Raw genomic sequence first — 20200 nt, 5'->3', positions numbered from 1 at the left:
ATATATATATGTATATGCAAATAAAAATAAATCTGCCTGTGAACAGCTTCCAGGCATCATAATGTCTGTGGTCAAGTGTCATCAAACTTGCATCACCAAAAAAGAGACTTTTGCCTGCTCTCTTCCCCACACCACCAAGACACATTCACTAAAATTGTGTTCCCTTCTCCAATGTGAGCTCATCCCCTCATGCCACATTCTGACCTTCAGAAAACAGGCTGCTTCTCTGCCCCAACAGCCTGCTACATAAAGCCCAGATCTCCATAAAACTGTTTGCTAATTGCTCACCAGTGATCACATTTACCTCCCAGGCAGGCCAGGCTGCAGTGGTTAATGGCATAAATGGTGTCCAGCACAAGGATGGAGGCTCTATTTATTTCACAGCTATCAGGATGGAAGTCTAAATAAGCTACAATAATCTGAAGACATTATTCACACAAGATTTTAAGCCTATTAACAAAATTCATTGGAACTTTGAGGTTTTGGAATAACAACCCATTGAAACAAAGCAATAAAGAGGATAGCCATTGCTGCCAAAGGGAACTTTACATATAGTTAAAGCAATGACATGATCAAGTAGGAGAAGGTTAATATAAGGCAAAAGTTGAAAAATAATTAAGGCTTCAACTTAATTCCATTACAGCAAAATGAATTCTTAAAAAAAAAATAAATTTAAATCTCACATTTTCCAGTAATTCCAAATCAGTTACATTTTTACAGTAGATAAATAATTCTAATTATGATCTTATAAGGTCAGCCTTCCTGCATGTTGGCATTTAGAAAAATGTTAAATTAAATTGTCTGCATGCACTGGAAACATAATACAAAGAATGATCTAAAAAGCCAGGAGCAGGAGGCCAATATGAGCAAAGCTCTTATGTAATGTCTGACAAAGCCCAGTGCAAGAACTAGAGCTCCCATTTTCCTGGGAACCACTCTTTTTTCAAATGAGACATGAATCTAAGTCCATAAATAGACTCTCCACATTGGAAGAGTGAACAGAGCACTTGATGCAGATGTACCACTGGATAAAGAGAAGATAATAAAAGAAATTTTTCAATGTCATGGGTAATTAATTATAACTCCCTATCCACAGATGGGGGTGGTTGTGTTTATCAGCCAGGATTCCCAGAGTAGCAGGTGGCTGACAAAGAGCTGAGCAACTTCTCTCTCTGTTCATCTACCTGTTTGTGATTTATCTATATTACAAATGTGGCTTTAAGTTATTCCCACTGGGTTAAAGAAAGTAATTGCTGTCAATTCTTGTGTTTATTATTACAAAACTTGTGATATCTGTTGCTATTTTGTAAAACTCCATTCTTGGAGGTTTTGTGATTACACCTAAAATTAAAGAAGGTCTTAACTTCTAATCTTGTAAAAACATTTAACCAAAACATAGATGTAATATTTGTAAATATCAAATTACAGCTTTTTGTATTTCGGGGTGCCTTGGTTTGAAGGACAGGTGTCTGCTAAGAAAAGCAGGCGCCTCCCTTGGAATGGAAAATATGACTCCCTTCCCTCCAAATTATTATAACTTTGATATTAAGAAAACTTATTTTGTCTCTCCTAAGTACCCAGCCACTATTGTCTCTGAGCAACAAAAAAATTGGGAGAAAATTATCTAAAAGAAAGGAACCAAAGGAGAACTCCTAAAGCCCAACAGGGAGGTATGAATAAGTGTACAATATCTTCATATAAATCTTACTAAATGTACAACACTGTGTTTGCAGACACCTGTAGCTCTGAATATACAAATTTAGAAAGAATACTAATCTTTTAGTATCGTTGTTGTCGTGCACAACATGAAATACTGAATTACATGCACAGATCTGTCCCCTAAAAATATGATCTAAGAAAACTTACTTTTGAGGTGTATTAAAAAAAAAAAAAACAACAGGAGAGGACATTTTTCTTTATATGAATAGCCTCTGGTTCTCTTAGCATATAAAACATTGGTGTCTGCTGTTGGCAACCAGGACACTGGCATTTTACCTTTTGTGATATGGAGTTTCTCCCACTCCTCTAAGTGCTGGCTGTGTGCAAAAAGTAATAAAAAAAAATCCCAATAAGTAAAAGGTTTGCTGAACTCCACATGGGCACCTGCTTACACATTGGTAAGGTCAAGGTCCCACTAACCTGATTGCCATTAGGAAAGTCTCTGGAATAACTTGAAATATAATCCATCAAGTGGAAGGATAATGGTAACTGGAGTGCTACCCTGGTCATCCAAGTCTCAACTTAATTAGTAGATACGGTCATTCACTGACAGTACTTTATATCTGAAGTTGATTAGAAGAAAAGGAAAGGGAAAACTCTGCTCAAGAGCTTCACGTTAGAAGAGTCCTCTCTTTCTAAGAGAGGATATAACAATACACTTTAATTTCAGGTACCAATAAGCTCCAAAAATGTTTAGGTCCTTCAACTAATATGTTAAAAATGTAATCAGCATGAGACAGGTGCCTAAGAGCAAAAGGAGCTCAACCAAGTTTAGTGCCACAATGATAAGAATTCACATGGGAAGATTTCAGGAACAAGATTTTGCAACTCTGTTGAAAAATGAGCAGTATCATTCTACTCAAACTCTCGTGTTTGTTACATCTTTGGTGTATCTCAGCTGGTCAGCTCTGGAAGTGACCTGGCAGCCAAAGAGACCCCATTATCTTCCAGCTAATGTCCAGTGCTTACTGAGAAGCACTTTGAAATACTCAGGAAATCAGCACAGGCTCTGTAGGACCAGCCTCATTTTTCAGGCGGGGTAAAAAGAGTCAAAAATTGTTGCTACAACCTGCTGAACCTCACATTGCATAAGTCTGAGTACCAGTTGAGTGGCAGGGAAGTATAAATCTGACATGGATTGCCTGGTTAAAGAGATGCAGAATGGCTGAGACTGACCCATTCTGTCCACCCAAAAAAATGGAAAAGCATATAAGGCTTTATCTGTGCCTGATAACTCACTGAATGAATAGCACCTTGACAGCTGAATCCCTCCAAAATGCTTTTGAAGTCTCAGAGATGGCCCTGGAACTCTATGGGGACCCCTGTCCATCCTCCAACCACCCAAAAACCAGCAGGTTCCCAAACACCTTCCCATCATGACAGGAAACATAAAAGAGACCAGACTTTAATGTGAATGGACATTGAAGGAACAAATGTGACAGCAAAAAAAAAACCAGGGTTTCTTAAAATAAAAGAGAGAGGGTACTTGGAAGTGACAGCAGAGCCAATTCTTGTGCCTAAAAGAGCTGCAGGTGTTACAGTTTCTGCCCTGCTTCCTCCTCCAAATCCTTCTCACCTCAAGGTCTGATCTGCCTGTAATTCCCAGTGGGAATAACTACAAGTGCTGTCAGTGTGCAAGTGCAGCCCTGCCTTTAACAAACGAGGCAGCCCTAGAGAACTGTGTGTCCCTCAGCTTGAGACATTAATTTGTATATTGTTGTATAGAGGGGTCAGCTTTAGGCAAGTATTAGATTATTTATAACTTCAAATAAATTACTTTGCAAGCTCATTTGCCAGACTTCCACATGAGGCAGCATTTGATAGAAATATGGAAAATGGCCTGAACTTTAAATGACAAACAGATGAGAAGGTCCAATGAAAATCAAACACTTTTGAAGGCCATGTGTTTTCACAGGGAATATGAATGGGATTTTTAATTGACACTGACTTCAGCTCATGGTAACGTTTTGGGTGATCTCAATTAGTGGGGTTACAAAAAACAGCAAAGAAAGGAATTTGATTATGGCTAGCCCTGGAAAAAGGGATCTGGCATTCCCTACATTTCTTAAATCAGGGAGTAATCTCCTTTGTAATATAACTATCCAGTTGATATATTTTTTGCAGCCACCAGGCATAGTTGGAGCTTCTTAATGCCAAAGATGCTAAGTACTGTCCTATTATCTTTTAATCAGTTTTGGTTTTGATCTCTAGTGATTTGGACAGGTCTGAAGGCAGAGGTAGCTCAGGGCTCTGAAGAAACAGGTTTAACTGGCATCTCCCATAGAGACTTTTTACTCAACTGTGTATTACTTGGCTTTTCTTTAATGTAACCCCCACCTGCACAAGTGGGGATATATCCTTCCAGAGGGGTGAGGTGAGGATAAATCTAGTGAAGGACAGAAGGTGCTCATGTAGTATGTTAAGACTTATACTACCTAGAAGTTATTTATTTCCCAGCTGGCATCTGCCCATGTAGGAGCAACCAAGGTTCACTGCTTCTCATTCAGAGCTTCACTCAGATCATCAAACTGCTTTAAAAGAGGAGTTCAAAAGAGGAGTTTTAAAAAAGGAGTTTAAAGCATTTCCACCAACAACAATTAAATATGATTTTCGGCTCAAGATGGATGGGCATGATTGCTTTATTGCTGGTAAAAAATCCTTTGGGCAGAGACAGTTTCTAAATAAAAAACATCTCACTCAAACAGTTCACACACAAATGCACCACCAAAATATTTTTTTACCTGTGCTAGGAAAGCCTTTTGTATCAAATTTAACATACTTACCATTTGCATTAAGAAGTATTTTTCTTGGTTCACAATGGACAAGAAAATTGTATCTTATTGGTCAATTTTAATACCATAATTTTCTAAGAAAGCTGTAGTACCTGCACAGAGAGTCAGATATTCCATAGGTTTACAGAAGAAAAAAGTCAAGTCTGATCTTCTTCTGTCTAGTGTTCATGGACCTGTGAATATTTATCATGCCTAGTTGGGCCTGGATATCAAGGCACTGAAACTAAACAGAATCTATGACAGACTAAAACTGGTTTAGTTGGCTAAAAAAGCTAACAAAACAACAACAAAAGATCACCCAAAAATAGCAAAAAGAAACATTGGTTTCTTTCCAGGGAAGGAAAGATCTTACAGTCAGTTGATGAACTGAGTTATTTTTCCTCATCATTGTTCAACTGTCCTCTTCCCAAGAGAGGCATCATTTAGTGCTTTGTCTTGGGGGTGAGGATTAAAAACCAATGAGGAACACTGAGATGAAGCATCTCCACTCTGAACAGCAGCAAGGCTTTCACCCTTTTTTCCTTGGCCAAAGCAGCCTCCTGCTGATGCCACAGAAAGACCCAGCTTAATTCACCCTCCTAGAGCTACACTCTGTCTTCCCAAGCACCTGACAGAGCAGATTTATCCTTGATGCTGTAATTTTGGTGGTGCTGTCCCTGTACCTTTGCACGTGAGGCTCCTCCCCAGACTCACAGAAGAAGGCTGTTGCTCATTTGCAGCCATCAGATGGTGGCCATCTACCATTTGGGAGCTCAGCTGGCACAATTGCAAATGTAAAAGGCACAGAGATACTCTGCCATCTTCATTTCCAGATGGGTTGAAGATTTAGGGAAGGGATGAAATAGCAATTTTTCAAGTCACATACAGATTGTCTCCCTTTTCTACCCTTAAGTCACTCCCAAGATATGGCAAGGCTCAAAAGAATATGGGGTGTATTCACTGTTGTGCAAATCCAGCACTTATTTACAACTCAAAAAAAAAAAAAAAACCAACTGTTCCTTCCCCCTAATTCGTCCACAGACAAAACAGTCAGAAATTATTTGAGAACCTTAAAAAACAATGCTAAAAAAGGCCCCAAAACAACATTCTTTCTCCTCTCACAGAGTGGAGTATTTACCATCTACAGAAAGTGTACAAAGAACTGATGAGAAATCCAGAAGCAATGGAAGTTCCCTTGTTAAATGCAGTGCCTTTTGGGAATATAGGAGTTAGACTTGCTATTCATGCAGCTAATGCTTCATCACAGCGGATCTTTTTCTTTTTTTTTTTTTTTTTTTTTGGTTTCATTTGAAAGCTAGGAGATAGAATATCAGAACACCATGCTTTGGTGTTTTGAACTTATTTTTCTCATTAGGTTGTATGCTCCAGGATATAGTTAGATCCCCTAGAGATTTATCCTCTTTTGTACAACAATCAAAGGCCTTGAAAGGTGTATAAGTATTCATTTTGAAAACACATATGGCTTAGAACAAAGGGGAACAGGCTGATCAAACAGCAGGGGCAATGTACAGGAGTTAATAATACAAAATAATTCTGAGCAGCAGCCAGTTTTCACAAAGCAAACATCTCAATGTGAATGCCATATTGTCAGACTCAGTCACTTTCAGATGTAATGGGAAGTGGAATACAATATCTACATCTGATATATGAACACAACTGTAAAGAATCAATAGCAGCTGGCTGCAAAACATTTGGTCATTTAGTTAGCAAAACCAGGACGTTCACACAATAAAGAACAGTCCAGACAATATGGGACCCTCAGATTTTTCAACATATCATTTGTAGGGCAATTTTTAAAAGAGGAGACAATGTTTTAGCAATGCTTTATCAATAAATCTGAATGTAGGCAATAACCTCAATGAGGGCCAGGGGTCAAGGTGGAATCTGTGTTCCTTCAGGAAAGGTTTATGCCTTCATATGTGTTACATTAGAGAAATTCAGAGCTCTGTATGTGGGTCCAGTGCCAGGTCTGGGTTTGGCCCTGCATTTTCTCATTATGTTTGTCACAAGATATCAGAAGTAATCACACCACACAGCACTATGAATGCTAATAAAAGAAACCAGTGATTGATGAAGAACTCGATCCTGAAGCATCAGCTACCTTTACTTCTGTTTCATAGATACAGCAGCATTAATTGCTTCCATACTGACTTAACTCTTGTTTTGCCAGAAATTAGCACTGCTGCTATTTACTGAAATTTTATTTCTACGCCAATGCTTTTTTTTTTCCCTTCTTTTTCTTCTTCCTCCTGAAGTCCTGGTCACATTATTTACCTTCTCTTGTGTGTTGGTTTAACACATTATTTACCTTCACTTGTGTGTTGGTTTAACACAGACTGGTTTTTGGTGGTGGTGGGGCTACAGAGGTGGTTTCTGTCAGAAGGTGCTGGAAGCTTCCACCATGTCCAACAGAGCCAATCCCTGATAGCTCTGAAGATGGACATGCTGCTGGTCCAATTAGAGAAGGTTGGCTAAGCCTGGGAAAAAGTCCAGGAGGAATGAAAACAATCTATTATCTTGTTTTCCATTCATATTTTTTATAGATATGTTCTACCACGCTGACCTTAGTCCAGAGTACCAATCAGGTGAAATGTTTTTACTCTAAGACCAATGGAATTAATGTTCACGATGTTCTCTATAAAAGAGAAAGGTACTTTTGAATAAACATTCATTCATTTACCTTTTAAAACTGTACGAGTCATTTCACCTTCCATGGCTCAACAACAACAAGATCCTGAGTGGCAAACTCACCAAGACCCCCATGTCCTGTCACTGGGAAAGAGGGAAGGGCTGAGGGGGGAAAAATAGAGTTTTAAAGGCTTATTTTACTTCTCATTATCCTCCTCTGACTCTGTTAATAATAAATTTACTTTATACCTTTAAATTTAAACCAGCTTTGCCCTTAGAGCGTTTTTCTCCCAGTCCTTATTTCAACTCATGAGCCCTTAGTTAATTTTCTTTCCCTCTCCTTTGCCCAACTGTAGCAGGAGAGGGTAAGTGAAAGACATTTGTGGATACCTGGCATTTGGCCAGTATCAAACCATGACAACCTGAAAAGCTGGATAAAAGAAACTTCATGTCATGCTGCCTTCCCCAAGCCTTCCCACTTGCAAATTAGGCAGCACTCTTGGTGCTTTGAGAGCTAACAAGCTCTTGAAAACCTGGGAGTAGGTTTGGGTTTCTAATGAAGTGTAAATCTAGGGGATGAAGGAATTGTGTCATCAAGTAGGAGAATTTTCTACAGTGGGAAAGGAGCAGGCAGCACTCCATTTTTCCTGTTTGGAATTTAATGCTGCCCTTAAAATGTAACTGACACCCAAGAATACACCTGGACCTTGGCTCTCAGAAAACTCTTTAGGGACAAAGGGCAAAAATAACTGCAGTGGGCAGAATGCCAACTGGCTGAATTTAGGAAGGCATGTCTGAGTAACACAGGACATGCTAATACCAAGCCAAGTACTGACTTACAGTGAACTGCTTTAGCCCTAGGAAAACTCATTCAGAAGGCAAATTACATAAGCTGAGAATCTGACCAGTGTAAATTTCTCGATATTTTTGTTGTTTTGTTGAGAAAATAATGTAGTTCACCCATTGTGTCACACTCTACTCACACAAGGTCTTAAAGAGGCCTCGTAGTCCCAGAAAAATACCAAATTTAGTATTTATTTATATATTTATTTATTTAAATATATATTTATTTATATTTATTTATATTTATTTATATATGGTCCAACAGCATCAAGAAAGATTGCCAGCTCTGTAAGGTGACCACTCAAAGAGTGGAATTCTGCAAAGTGCTGTCCTCTTCCACACTCAGTACCCTCTGTGAGGATGCTCACCACGTAGTAAGAAAGAAGAAAACCTCAGACATGCAGCAATGCTTTTGAGATAAAGGATGAACTCAAGTCTTCTGACCTTATCATGGCTCATATTTTTTATTCTGTTCATTTGCAATTACAAGAAAAGAAATTAATGGCCATGTCTACTCTCATGGTTGCTACTATTTTGCCTGCACTTCTTACTTTGCCAGCATCACAAAATACTGAAGATTAGCCCTTCTAAGCAAAGCTTACACACCTTTATACCTCCTGATGTAAACCACTACACACTCCAAGAAGTTTGCAGCATCTCAACTTTTTTTTTCAATTTTCACATCTTACACTGTCATACAGACAAACTGAGAGCAAGCAGCAGACCCACCTGTGTTCACAAAAGTCCTAAACTCAACTGCACTGCCTACCCCCACTTCGAACAGCCAGAATAGAAGTTAAACACAGTCCCTTCCATTTGATTTTCATCATACACATGCTGAGCTGTGCCAGCTTTCCCAGAGCCAGTGGACACACAAATCCTGGGCTGAATCCCACCCCACTGACTCCAAGAGGCCTCCACACAATCTGTCCCCTGAACCACATCTGGCGACAATTCCTATTTTTAGTTACGCCTGACAAATCCTGAACTGCTGATATCAGAATTTAAAGAAATACATGAAAAACACTCTTTTTCCTTTTAAAACACTGCTCTCCAGGGTCTCCTAGAGATAATAATTACTGCTCTGCTCAGCTAGTGCCGTCATTATGCCGCTCAATAAAATGGATCATTTTAAACTCTCAGGAGCATGGGAAGTGCTGCTTCTTCCTTGTGTGAAAGTAGGAATGTGTCAGTTTTGTTTAGCAAATATAATATTTCATGTCTTTGCTCTTGGCATTCGAGATCAGTACTGCACCAACAGCAAGGAGGCAAAGTAGACCCTACACATTCAGACTTCTTTTAAAAGAAATTAAGCATGTAAAAAAATCCCCCCAGGTAAAAAGCAAACCTAAAAGAAAAGATTTCCCCAGGAACATGCAAAATACAAAAGTCATAGCCAAAACTACTTTAAACACTCTGATTCTCTGTTACGCTGCCAGAAATTGTACTTTGCCACTGCATTAGTGGTTCACAAAATCTCCACTGCAGCTGCCAGAAGATATGGCTGGATCTGACTGTTTTTAACTTAGGTTGGCAGGGTAAAAGCCCACACACCACAGGAAAGTAGGGACAGTAAAACAGCCTCAACACCCCCTACTTTCAGCAGTACTCGTGATTTACTCCCCAGTTTTACAGTATTACATGTAAAAAAACCTCCTTAATGGCCCAGACTTGAAAAGTATCAATGATCTCCCAAGCCTATTGACTAGCAGTGAGGTTGAAAAAGCCATAGACCTGCAGGGATGATTCTGTGCCAGGATCACAATCTTTACCTAGTGCACAGTAACACTTATCCTGATATCACTGATATACAGTAATACTATCCTGATTTCCTTTTTTTTTTTCCCCAATCTAAAGCCTTAAGAACTCTGGTCTTCACAGGGAATATACCATTCCTAAATCAAAGGATCCAGCAGAAAATTCAACTCTCCAGGTGTCAAAAGAATCACAGTTCCCAGAGCTGGAGGCCCACTTGGCATCATATGTTACTCACTACCATGGTACTTTCACCTAGGAGTATGTAGGGAACATCTCTAGGAGTAGAGATGAGTTCCAGCCTCCTTGATGTTGAAGGCTGAACTGGTTCCCTGTGTTCTAAAAAGCTCTTGGTATACAGAACCTTATCTCTCCAATAGATATATTGCTTTGGTTGCTGTTTTAAACTATATAATTTGTAGTTCATGTCCTGGAAGAAAGAATCTGAGTAGGTAAAAAAAAAAATGTTCTGAACCTGGACGGGGGGAAAAAAATTGAAAGAATGAAATGTGGGAACAGCTTCTATCATTCCCCCTGTAAATCTTCAAGTTTCTGTTCAGAGAAGGAATGTTTCTATCCTTCTGAAAAAGTCTTGGGCTCATAAGTCTTTGGGTTCCCTGGATCTTCATTAATCTTCAGTAAGCATATGCAGAAACCTTATTCCACTACATTATTGCTTGTAATGCTCTCCTTTAAGTTCCCACTGAGAGCCTACCATAACTCCACTCCTCAGGACTCAGCTGACACCCAGGCCAAGTGTTTAGTTTGCCCAGAAGAGATTCAAAAGAGATTCATAAGGATTGTGCGCCTTATCACCACAGTTCCACTCTTCTGGGGCTGCAGTCCTTAGAAAAAAAGGGAATAAAAGTATTGAAAGAAGAGAATACCCCCCTCACTTCCTTGAGGACTTCTCTTCATCTGGTCAGAATTGAGGCATATGATTCAGTCTCAACAAAATGAAACATGGGGGAAAAACAAGAAGCAGAAAAGAGAGAATTATGGATACCAGATACTTTAAAGATTTTTCCCACTATGCACTCCTATTTATTCAAAACTGGTGTGCAACACCTGAATGCAATTCTTCAGCCTGAGGATGATATAGGCAGCACATTTTCATGCCTGATCTTACCCAGCTGGGCTGGCTCTCTGACAACAGAAGCATTTCATCTTGCTGTATAACCCTACTACATCTGCAAAGACAAAGGAGCTGCCATAAAGAGGTTCCCAACCATAACAGGAGGGGAGCTGGGGGGTGAAGAAGAGGCAAAACAATAAAAACAGATATCTGTGCTCATGCTTGATATAAACACACAGGCACACACAAACAAAAAAACTCCATCAAGACCATGAAGCACTTCTCAGATAGGGAGTCTTGCTGCTAACATTACACAGCCTGAACTGGTACCTGCCTAAAAGGGAGCCTGGCAACAGGGCTCAGAGGGACTGGATTGGGACTGCCAGCAAAGCATGGGTCTGGCAAGCAAGCTTGGGCTCTGTGTCATGAATCCGCATTTTCGAGATTAGTGGGACCAAAAATAGGCTTGGAATCACACTGCACTTCATGGAACTGCTCAACTGCAGAGCAAAAAGGTCATACAAGCAGGCAAGAGATTTTAAGTCCTAAAATGGGAAAGAGTGGGAAAAAAGGGTTCTGATACTTTTTGCTTATTCTTTTTGTTGTCAGGAAGAGAAAAGTTTTTCACTCTGATGCTTGTTTTGCAGCATTGAAAGTAAAGTGTATCCAATTTACAATGCCTGGGCAATTACCACAAAACCTGAGGCTTTGTTTGGTAGTTTGTAAACTTCTGTCTTATTTTCAAATTATTTTCGATTTAGCACGTGGCAAATAATAATTAGTGATAAGTCTCATTAATTTAATCATTACTCACAGATTTTTTTTCTATATTTAAACAAAATAAAAATTTAAATTGCTGTTGTCCCATCTTGCTTATTTTAGGTTGAGAATCCAAGTCTCAGAGGTCATCTAGTGAGCTCCTAGGAACCTGCTGGGGTACAAATGAGCAACCTGAGATATTAGAAAAGGTAAATACCCCGATTTTTAGAATGAACAGATGTTCTTGAACATCCAAGTCCCTCACTGACCTTGGAAGGAAAAAAGACAGTAGATGAAAGGTTACATTAGCACCGACTTTCTAAATCTTCATGTGTCAGGGTCTCTGAGGTTCACTGAAGTTAATGAGGGCTCTGGGTGCACAGAAAAAGACAAGACACATCCCTCTGCAGCTGTGGGAGGCTGTGGCCCACTCACCAGAGTTTCCTGTGTTCATTTGTTTATAGAATAGAGCTTAGGTTAGTTCGGGAGAGAGTTCCTCATTTCCTCCTCCTGCCTCTCTCCGTAACCAGATGTGACAAAGCTACAACATTATTATCCTGTCAGCACTGCAGGGAGAAATACAAGTCAAATTCAGGGTGGAAGCATAGTCAAGAACAGATCCAATGCAGTACTTCTGAAGTTCAATAGCCCATCTCAGGAAACAGAAACCTTTACAGCTGGACTGTTGTTTCATTTAAAATGTTTGTGGGCAAATTATTACCAACAACTTTTTGAGGTCCTGCTGGATGCTATGGGTAATTCCTACTGCAAGCCACAGGAGGTACCTGCAGCCAAAAGATGGGCTGTGACCTTTGGGGCTGACAAATCACATCCCAGACTGGAGGGATCAGGCTGGATAGGTTTCCCTGTGCCAGTGTCCTTCATTTTTTCAGTGCCACTGGGAAAGACATACCCAGACTGGAGTGGCACTGCTCAAACCACTGGCTTGTAGATTTTCCCTGGCAAGTCTCCAAGAAAAGACAAGCCACCTGAGCTTTCACACAGACAGGGAAGCCAAGGAAGGATGCACAAATGGGAATGAATCAAGTAAAAGAATCAGAGGAAGGAGACTGCTTAAATGAAACACCATTAAACATTCACAATACATAGAAGATTCCTTTTCACTGAAAGGCTTTTGCCTCAGTTTACCATACTGGAGAAGTCAGAGGTATAGCATTCATAGGACAAAACTCAGAAGCAGGACACCTCTCCCTTTCCTGCAGTGTGCTGAAGAGTTATAGCTGCAAAATAAACTACAACTATCTCTGCTCACTGCATACTACAGCCAAAAGCACGACATAGAAATTATAGATCTCCTCAAATGCTACAAAGGCAATCTACAGCTTTTCCTTCAATGGGTAAACTGAAAAATACACAGTCATTGCAGGAAAGGCTATTATCTATCTGTAGATCAATTTATTTGATTTTTTTTTTTCTCCTCCATCCAAAGACAGGTAAATAGGAAATTGTGCCTAAGTAAAGATTTGAAACCCCCCAAGACTGCTTCCTGAAGATAAAAACCTCAGAAATATCCATCCTGCTTTACCCTTTATATTTTCACCCTGAAAATTCCCCAGAGTCGTCTTCTGGCCAACTAAAGAGAATTTTCTTCTGTCAGTCCATGGGAGACCAGGATCTGCCCTCAAGTCTCTAGTAAGTATGAGAAGAGCTTTCAAAAATACTGTGTGACATCCTGGTGAAAAGTACAGGTTTGTCATGTGGTAAACAGCAATCTTTGAAGAGTTCCAGCCAAACATGCAGGATTTGGGGGACAGCTATCCTGCTTATGGGGTCCCCACCAGAGCAGCACCATGTTCTTGCTCAGCAATGGTTTCTCCTGGCATGTAGATGGATCTCTTCTGGGGCTGGCGAGGAAGTAATTGAATTCTGATTGAATTCTGAGTTCATGTTCATTCAGGTCTCTGGGAGGGAGCTACAGGAATAGTTTTAAGCCTGAAGGAGGCTCACACAGCCCTTTCATGTGTCAGCCCTTTTAAGCCGCCGATTACGGATCTTGACAGACCCATTGATCCTCAGCGAGCCTCGCACAGGAAATCATCCTGCTTCCTCCCTGGAAAATAAAACAGTCCCATTTTGAGGGAAAGGGTGTTGTTGTGCACCTCTGCAGCTGAATATGATGCCATCAGCAGAAGAGCTGTGTGGAGTGACTGACAGAGTGTGGTTGGAAACAAGAAAGGGATCCAGGACAGCCAATTGGGCTACTGGCTACCAGGAGTGAGATGACAGGGTCAGCTATCTTCTGAAAAGGAGAGATTTGGTTGGACAATGTGAAAAATCTGAACCCAAGAGGTCTTTGAAGCAGTTCCTACTTGGGTTAAGAACCACACTGGCATCAGTGTTCTACCCATGAGATAACTGGGACCAAATTTAAGAAGTGCAAAATTTAAAACTGGCAAATCACTAAACCAAAAATGCAGAATCTATACTGGTTATAAAATAATTGGAGAACACAAGTCAAGTAAATGCAGAAGGCTCAAGTGTTTTTCATTGTAGACAGCTGCATTATAGCTCCTTTGAACATAAGCCCCCCACCCAGAATTAGCAGGAAGCTCTCAATTCCTCTCAAGCAAGAGGAGTGATTCTAGGAAAAGAGCTAGCACTTGGATATTCTCTGCCCAAAAGCAAATTTCTGCCAGCTGCAACATTTCTTCTCTCTTTTACCTCAAGAAACAGGCAGTGCAGATGTACCTCATCCTTTGTTTGGGACACAGACAAGTTGTTGCACTTCACAGTATTGCCAAGCTGCAATTTGATCACATCTTCTGCAATCCCCTTTAGCTAATCTGCTTTTCAGTATTGTCCTGCAATCCACAAAGCAAGCCTATTGGTAAGGAGGCAGACAGAGGCACAGCTACCAACAATAGTCACTATTTTTGTGAGCAGCTGTCACAACCCAGTGATCTTGTGCAAGGTAAAGTTTATGTTAGCAACAGGAGAGGAAAAAAAGTAATTTTATCCAGTAGAAACCAGAAAAAAAAAATTAATAGAAATTAGTTTATTCCCAGAAAGAAAGTGTATTGACTTTCCAAGGTGTCTATCAACCCTGTTGGAAAAGAGTTGGTCTCTGGCACACACCCTAGACAGACTTCCCTGTTGCAATCAACACTATTATTCCTCTGGTGTTAATACACTGACATGCTGCTTTGCTGAAATGTCCCTGGCTGCCTTTCAAGCTCTTGAAAAGACAGCAAAGATTTTGTTTTGATTTAAAACTATTTTTCAGCACCTTCATGTTGGAGTGCCCTTATAAAAGTGCCCACAGAGTCTTTTGACAGGGCTGTGTGACAGAGGCACTTAAAGGAAGAAACTAATTTTAAAAGCTGACACTCAAATAGGGACTTCTAGCCTTTAAAAAAGTTACTTCTTTTTAGCCTACTGAATTTTCCTGATGCTTCCAGCTTACTATTTTTGTTGTAGGAAAAGGCTGTCTTAATCTCAAATTTGAATTAATAGGTCACCCAGGAATATAATACTATGGTAAAGCAATGCAAATATCACTACACAATATAGAACTAAAATAAGTTAAATGAATTCTTGATAGTATGTTTTCATAAAATGGTCAAGCTTGCAAGATTCCCCTAAACCAGTACAATATCCCTTTTTTCAAACAAAAAAGCAAACTGTTCTCCAGGGCCCATCATTTCAAGACGAAACAAATCCCTTCCTCCCATTTCCCTTCTATTTTAGAAGTTCTAAAATAGAAATCAGGTATTGGAAATTTGCTGTGTGATCTTCTCCCCTGCATTGCCATGGGACAGGACAGATGCAGCTGAGCAGACTTTCAATGCCAGCATAGCTGATAGCAGCACAGCCACATTGATCATGCCTCACTACAACTCTCTTCTCATTTCTGCTGCTACCTCTCAGCCACACCAAGGAATGTCTCTTGGACTGAGGCTAGGGAAACCTGCATTCAAACCTCTCTGCTGTAGTTGGTTCCCTGTGCAAACATCAGCGAGGCAGTTTGAGATCCTTTTTTTGGCAACATAGAGGCTGGTGTACAATTTGAACAAGAGCAGTTTGGTTCCCTCTGGAATGTCTCTAGAAGAACATGTTTCTCTCCACTGAATTACAGCTGAAATCCCCTTTTATCATGAGCCTGCAAAACAGCATCAGGCACTGTGCTGACTCCCCAGAGCTGCTGAGGAAGAAAGATATTAAAGCCTTCCAAAGATCAATTATGGTGGTGCAGAGGTGTAGGCAGCCTTTGTTGCCCTTCCAAAGGCAGATTGTAGAAGGCAAAGTGAGGCAGTGGGTGGCATTTTGCCCTGTGAAAAAGCCAGGTCATTCTCACGCTGCCCCTTTGCCCCATGGTGAGCAGACAGGCTCTTCCCTTGTACTCTTGGGGCTATAAAGAGGCCACTGAGCTGCACCTGTACCTGGCTCTGGTGCAGGTACAACACAAAGCTCTGATTTTGTCACACTTCTACCTGTTCTTTACTCTTTCCTAGCTAGGTACACCATCACAGCAAGATAAGCCATTTGCCATGCTGGGGTGGGAGTAGAGCAGGAGGGTGCCAAGGTGTGGGAATTCAGGGCATCCCTCTGACTGCCCTGGGGGACCCTGGCAGGGGTCAGGAACCCCCCTGGACAGAGCCCCCAGAGACACTGGCTGTGATCTCTGTCCATGGAACAGAGTTTTCAATCTTACAGCATGAATTACAAGCTCTGAGTGTTTGATATAAGTAATAATTAAGTGTGGCACGGGTGCAAAAGTAAAATTTTAGGATTCTAGATTAGGGGTCCAAAGGAGACAGGATGGAGGAAATTGGGTGTGCCTTGTCCTTTTTCTCCTTCTTCATGCCCTCCATGTGTCACTGTGGTGTTGGCATTTTTCTGTTGGTTCAGGCTGGGGACACACTGTCCAACGTAGGTGACAGATATTGGCACGTTCTTGTAAATCCAGCCCAGGGAGTTTCTGGTATTTAATGTTTGTCACATCCCACTGAGGGCAGAGCCCCACACGCTGCCCTGCAGGACAGAGCTGGGCAGGGCAGCAGAACATGTGAGAGATAAACAGAATAAACAACCTGGAAACCAGCACAGACCAATTATGGCTTCTGCTTTGGCAGTGGGGCAGAAAGCAGAGACTTTCTGCATCTCAGAATCATCAATAGCACAGATTCCAACACCAAGGGAACAGGAGAGAGGGACTTGCTTTTAGCTCATTTCTCCTTGTCCCTAGCCCTGATGGAATTGTATTCTGCACACACACTGAAACATTAGCATCGGCTGATTTGGAAAGAATATTGGAAATGAAGTGATGGCAGAGTAAATGTCAATGCATTCAGTGTGACACAGTGAGCACCAGATCTTAAACAGCTTCATCATTGTGGCATTTACTGTATCCTGAAATAATATTAATCCCACTGTTGTCCTTCTTGATGGAATCATCCATGAATATGGTTTATGGGACTGGCCAAAGTGCTAATAGGTTAAAAGAACAACCTATCCAGTGTTCCACTAAATTAAGGTCGCTTCATGGGATTTAATGAAACAAGTACTGTGTGGGATTTCAAAGGACGTTCCTGTAATTCATGTCTATTTAGGGCTCCTGCTAACCAGAAACCTAATTTCTTTGAGTAAAATAGGTTTTTGTGAAGCCTGGCCATGTGAAAAAAGCTTTAAAGGGCAATAATCAGAAGACCTCATCTGTAACACTTTGTTATTTCAGATGAGTGTTTTGAAAGTTTGGGGGATGGAGTTATTAAAAAAAAAAAAAGAAAAAGAAAATGAAGAAAAAAAAGCCAGTCTACAAATTAATGAGAGCAAATGTATTACTGCTATTTGTCTCTCAAAGATGCATGAACAGTAAAAGTACACCATTAAATTACAAATTAAGTGTAGACACTTAATAAACCAGATACCATCTCACAAAATAAATAAGTAAATTGGCTCCCATATGCCCAATGAGGAATTGAAGCTCAAAAATTGTGGGCAAATGGCATCACCTAAGGCCACTGCCTGAGAAAGAGGCAGTATTTCCTCCTCTTTCCTGTATGTAAATGATGAATGAAATGAAGAATAGATATGCCACTAGAGACAGCAAAGGGAATAAGAGACAGATAAGCTTTGTTTACTGAAACTAGAATGTGGTCAAAACATCCAAGGTGTTACCTGCTCCTATAAAGTTGGACCTCTAATGACCACCACAGACCAAAATTTTGATCACAGACAAAAACTCACAATTGTCTCAAGGAAACATGAAGTGTTTCCATACTTTGGAATGCTACAATCAACTCAATATTCCCCAGAAGTCCAAAACAATCTAAGAATCAATAGCCACACTAAATTTCTGACTCTTAGATTCAGATCTTGTGTCATGTTTTTAGGATTCTGGAAACAAACTGCCAATATCCATACTCAAGCCATGAACATGTGCTGTCAGGAAAAGAGGCAGAGACACACTGCTTGGATTTTGTACCTTGGTGACTCACCCCAAGGCCTTGAAAACATCTGCTGCTAGTGCAGGCTCTTTGAAGAAGCAAAATCAGCAACTTCAACTACATCAGACTTCTGCAAGCTGCAAAATAGCCATAGCTCTGCAGCCCATGAACCTGCTGCAGAAGATGCTGCAGGGATAGCAGTTACTTATCAAAGAATCATGGAATATTTTAGACTTGGAAGGGACCTTAAACTTTCCCATCATGGGCAGGGGTGCCTTTCACTAGATCAGTTTGCTATGGGGTCCATGCAGCCTGGTCTTGAACACTCTCAGTGATGGGAAATGCTACTCCTCTGCTTTCCAACCTCCCACATGCAACAGGCTTCTCCTTGACTTTCCAAATATTTTATTTCCCGTTTCACACCATCCCAACAGTAGCCTTTCAGTCTTGATAAAGCAAAATTTTCACAGTGCCAAGAAATTCCTTCTCTGACTTGCCCAGAGAATTTAAGAGAACGCTTTCAGCAAATTCCTGAAATTTAACATAATTTAAATCCAGCAGTTCAGTGTTACCAAAAACAAAAGGCACCTCTAAGACCTCAGTGGCAGAAATCAGTGGCCATATCTGGAAAAAGTCTCTGGATCAGCTAGCTACAGCATGCTCTGCCTGCCAGCCACCACTGCCTGTCCACACACCAGGTTTGGAGAGAAGCTCAGCCCCGACTCCCAGGCACACCCAGCATGGCACATGGAGGTTTCAGGCTGACTGTTTCATGACAAAAGGAAGTTTTTCCACCTGTGCCAAAGGGACAGCCTGCATCCATAGGCATTATTTGGATTTCTCACCTTTGGAAGGCATAGGGCTCCCCCAGTCTGCTGCCTTCACATGGACTCAGCTGTAACAACAGTCAGGCTTAAGGGTTAAGGGTTACCAAAATTGAGTTCAGAGACAGGACAAATGGCAGTGAAGGTTGTAACTTGAAAGAAGGTTACAAAAAATAATTTCATTCCAATTTTTACTTTGACATAGATTATCTTCTTAGTACCTCTAGTATCTACTAGGCAGAATCCTCAAGGCACACTTTAACCTTTAGAGACATGACCTAGACTTTGGGTTCATCTCCTCAGAGGCAGAGACTGACTGGAAATGAGACCACCATATATCATGTCTGCCTGACAGAATGAAACACACAGCCATCACAAGAAGAATAAAACCCTCTCTTGAATGTGTCTGCATTGTAAAAAAGAAAGGGAAAAGCTTGATTTATTTAAACAGTACTTAACTAACAATAAACACTATGAAACAAAAACAAACTAATGCTTAGCCATTAAAGCATCCATTCAATAGCCCATCTGTCATATTGTTAAGACCTTTAGAAGTTGTTTAACAAAATGTTAAATAAGATGACATTCAGCAGCACAAAATGCTTGACTGGCTAATGCAACAAAAAGGGGTTGGCCTGCTGGTGTTTGATATACTGCTCTGTGCTACAGGCTGAAAGCACTGGAGCACACGAGGGGGCTCCCAGGCTGTCACTTTTTATCTCAGTGAGCAGTGCCAGAAAAGCCCAGAATCACCACAAGCCAGCCTCAGCAGCGTCATGCTGGATGGAAGAAAGAGGAAGAAAATCCCAATGCAGATAGGGAAAAGAAAGGAAATAAAAAGTACTATATAAGGAGTAAAATAGGAAGCAGAGGCAACAAATTGGCTAATGCCAGGAAAAGGGAAAAAAAGCCCTAAATTATCATATTCTTGGTGACCCATGTGTGTTCCAAATCTAGTTGTTTGTGGGTTTTCTCTCAACCACCTCCTAACTTCTACACTCAGCAGCAAGGCTTGATGGATGTGGCATGAAAATACTCCAGATTGGCCATGATAGACTATTTAATAAATATCTAACAACTGTAAAGGTGAGTGCAGTCCATTCAAAAACACATATAAGTTTGTTTGTTTCTTGTATGGGAACAGATTTTTCTCTTTTGAAAATAGTGACTCTCATACAATAAGACTTTTTAAGAGCTGATTGCATTGATGCCAGAGGCTTGTACAGCTCCAAATCTATCATCAGGCCTAAGGCAATACAACTAGGCAAGGGAGGCAGTTAGTTGGTTTCCTGCTGTCTTTGAAGAATAGATATTATTTTGCCCTGATTAAAAAAAAAAAAAAAATAAAGCCTCTTTCCTAAGGAAAAAAAAAAAATCCTTCCTTTCAGGTCTGCAGAA

The 20200-nt window shown here is 40.6% G+C and overlaps 1 protein-coding gene across 2 annotated transcripts in view; it reads right to left on the bottom strand.

The window, feature by feature from the left end:
• LOC146768063 (uncharacterized) overlaps positions 1-20200 on the bottom strand; it is a 518279-nt gene that overhangs the window by 456477 nt on the left and 41602 nt on the right. For both annotated transcript variants that reach the window (XR_014954527.1, XM_085577230.1), the window contains exon 1: positions 1-20200. This exon is cut by the window's left edge and continues 29384 nt beyond it; it is cut by the window's right edge and continues 41602 nt beyond it. The gene's annotated coding sequence lies outside the window, so the exon portion shown is untranslated.

This window comes from Lonchura striata, chromosome 3 (genome assembly GCF_050655825.1).
Source record: "Lonchura striata isolate lonStrDom1 chromosome 3, ASM5065582v1, whole genome shotgun sequence".
Classification (NCBI taxonomy): Eukaryota; Metazoa; Chordata; class Aves; order Passeriformes; family Estrildidae; genus Lonchura; species Lonchura striata.
This window is presented reverse-complemented; position numbering and strand designations above follow the sequence as displayed.